The 3,461-nt window shown below is 37.9% G+C and overlaps 1 long non-coding RNA gene across 2 annotated transcripts in view; it reads left to right on the plus strand.

The window, feature by feature from the left end:
- LOC102480880 (uncharacterized) overlaps positions 1-3,222 on the plus strand; it is a 39,804-nt gene extending 36,582 nt beyond the window's left edge. For both annotated transcript variants that reach the window (XR_333210.1, XR_333209.1), the window contains exon 3: positions 3,153-3,222. This is a non-coding gene — a long non-coding RNA (uncharacterized LOC102480880). The remainder of the gene's footprint in view (positions 1-3,152) is intronic.
- The last annotated feature ends 239 nt before the right edge of the window (positions 3,223-3,461 follow it).

The raw sequence follows: 3,461 nt of genomic DNA on the forward strand, positions 1-3,461 counted from the left end.
GGGGGGGCGCCGCCGCTATAAAGAAAAACCCCCAAAAAAAAAAAAAAAAAAAAAAAAAAAAAAAAAAAAAAAAAAAGAGAGCTATGTAATTTTTTATAGTATATCAGGGAGTCAGAGTGGGGGTCGCTTCCCAGCAAGGCTACCACAGTTTTCTGGAGCAAATAGCAAGCAGCCTTGCTGACCTGCTAATTCGACCTAAGTCTTATTCCTAGGTCGGGGGACACACAGCAGCAGCTTTTGCCAACGTGCTGGCCCGACCTAAGAGGTAAAGGTCAAAAGCTCAAAAGAGATGCTGGGGCCCTACCGGGTCAGACTCCTCCAGGTGTGGTCATGCCACAGTTCCTTCTCCTCTATTTCTTCATCCTGTTGGGATGTTGGGATTTGGGTTATGCATACACATGTCCCCAGCATGGTTTTCAAGCCATCGTGGGATCTGGCTCCCTTAACCACTAGGCTATGGGGCTGGCTCATTCTCTTATATCTTTCTGTCTTCATATATGCTGTTCTCTCTGTCATCTCTGACATGTCCTTCGAAACTCAGCTCATGCCCCTTCCTCCACAAAACTTTTAAATAATATGTCTCATCTGTACTGTTAAGACCTTAAATTTTCTTTGTTTCTTCAATGTTTTTATAAGATTTATTTATTTATTTAATTTTGTTTTGTTATTATTATTATTTTTAAAATTTGACCAGAGAGATACCAAGAGAGAGAAAGGGAAAGTGAGAAAGCAAGCCATCAGGTTTGGGATTTGAACCACAGTCAGCCATGTAGAAGCCCAGCACCTCAACCACCACATCACCTGCTAGCCCCTTCTTCTATACTTTTTCAATTCCTTTCTTGGGGCCAGCAGGTGGCATGGTGGTTATGGCAATGGACTCCCACCTGGTTGACCATGGTTTGAGTACTGGAACTGGTAGCTTGAAACTCATGCCAATTGCATATGTGTGCATGTCCAAAATCTTGAGAGGAGAATGGAGGAGAAGGGATTGTGGCATGGCCATCCTCCCCCTGTGTGTGGGGAGATGATCTCTTGCTTTCTGTCTCCCTATTTCTCTCTGTCTCTCTGTCGAGCTCATGTGCCCTATAGCAAAACTCTCTCTCTCTCTCAAAAAAAAAATCTTTTCTTTATCATCTCTTAGATGTAAGATTTTTATTCCTCTTTACCAGATATTTATTAAAATTTTTAGTTTGTTTATCTTTAGTATTTTTTAATTTTCTTTAGAAGTTTATTTCCTTCATGAGAGAGAAAGAGAGAGACATGTACCCCCAACAGGGCCCTCGTGCAGTGATCCACCCTGAGACTCAGCTGGCCTGGTGGTGGGCGTACGTGTGTGTGCCCAGTGTGCCCAGGTCCTGCAAACCCAGGACCTTTCTCATGTGCGTGCATTTGCATTGCCACTGCACCACCAGCAGGTTCTTCCTCTTTATGCTCTTTATACATAGAGGAATGTATGTCTATTAGCCCTGAGTTTTCATCTACTCTTTTCTATGTCCCTAATTTACATATTTACCTATTAATGTTTTGTGAATGAGGAAACAGTTCATAAAGGAATTTTTAAAAATGATTTCATATTCACATTTAATTGACGTACATCTCTATAGCACACAATATGGTTTTTTAAAAGTATTCATGCAGTACATGACCCACAAATCAAGGTTATTACCTGTATGTGTCATTTCAACAGAGAACTTTACATTCTTATGTCTCTTAAGTATTTCGTCCCATTCCATTTTATTAATGACACTAACCTAAGGAAAACCCAGGAATGAATGCATTGAACTTTTCTATCTAACTCCTTTAAATTAGTCTTCTTGGTGTGATAACATTGTTCTTAGCAGTTAAAGGTTTGGCTACATCAAAGATTAATATATTTTATTGGTGCATAATCTTCAAAGAGAGTCTTAAGATCTGCAAACCAGAGATCCAGCACAGGCATGGGTCAGAAGTCCAGGGTATGCTCATGTGTATGACTTACTGTTAAGGTAAAGGTTTCTATTTGTCCATGATAAGACAGATAGGCCAACATCAGTCCCATTCATAAATTTGGTCTGGTTCAGGTTCAATTCATAGATATCAACCAATAGAAGTGTGAGTTGTGATTGTTAGTGGCCTTGAACTACCCCACCTTGGATCCTGGGAAATCAATGTGGCTTTGTTCAGCAGTGACTGCCTGAAAGGACCATAAATCAGGAGCTTCCATAGAAACATTTATTGTCAGGGTAATAGCAAAGAAAAATGATAGCAGTTATCTCACTTATATAGTTTAGCCTTTTTTCTTTCTTATGTATATTTCTTCTAATTTTCTTTTTTCTCTTTCATATCTAACTAACCAATAGAAGCATACCAGTTTTGAGTGTTTTTTTTTTCCCTAGAGGAGTATATGATATAAAACATCATAAAGTCCTTATTTAGAAGGATGTCACATAATTTACTTGTTAAAACACATTCTGGCTATGCTATGTTTTGAACTGGTCAGTCAAGTGATCATCTAAAATGAGGGCTTTTGTATTTTTGATAACTGTAATCCATCTTTTATAATTTCATATCATAATTATATATTAGACCCGGGACATTATCCATAATATTTATGTGACTGCGACTTGTTCATTTTCCCTTATAAAGTCCTCAGTGCCAGTAAACCTATGATAGTTATGCTGTCAGTTAATTGCTATCACTGTGGGTCAATGTACTCGTGATGCCCTGGCACTTTGATATATTGTGATCTATTGTTTTTTGCAAGTAATTTGATATTAATAATGATTAAAGTACCTAAATCATGAATGATTTTCCACTTTATAAATCATATAGGATTTAGTGTGATCTCTGTGATAATACTGCTATTACCACTTACTTTCTTTACTGGTAGAGATAGTACTGCTAGACATATTTGTCCTCAGTATTTCTATTAAATGACAAATATTACCCAGTCTCTGTTCTCCTCCTTTTCCTTGGTAAAAGAAGCTATAATTTTCAGCTGAGTGGGAGGGTGTTTAGAAAAAAGACTGTTTCCCAACTGTTCTTGTGGAGAAGTTAGCTATGGACCAAGTTTGGTTAAGGGGATGAAGATGGAAGTGATGTGCAACTTACAGAAAGTGCTTCCAAAAGGAGGGGTGTGCTCTGATTTCTTCTTTCTTTGTTCCTGTTATCAGGATATGGATATAATGGCAGAAACTCCAGCAGCCCTCTTGGACCTTGAGATAATTTTGGGAAAAAAGCCACATAAGAAGAGAAACTACATCTCTGATTTTGTTCTGAAATGTTCTGGCATAATTAGAATACATTTCTGATTGAGTTTCTTGATTAGTTTTCTGTATAATATTAAATATGCTTATTAGGTTTTGCTAAGTTGTTGCTTGTGTTTTGTATACCTAGCCCATACTTTTTGCAGCATTACTCATTAATTCTGCCTCATTGGGTTTGCTATATAATACTTCAGTTCAATTTCTGGAGACCTGGAT

Source organism: Tupaia chinensis, unplaced genomic scaffold (assembly GCF_000334495.1).
Source record: "Tupaia chinensis unplaced genomic scaffold, TupChi_1.0 Scaffold000018_1, whole genome shotgun sequence".
In the NCBI taxonomy this organism is placed as follows: Eukaryota; Metazoa; Chordata; class Mammalia; order Scandentia; family Tupaiidae; genus Tupaia; species Tupaia belangeri.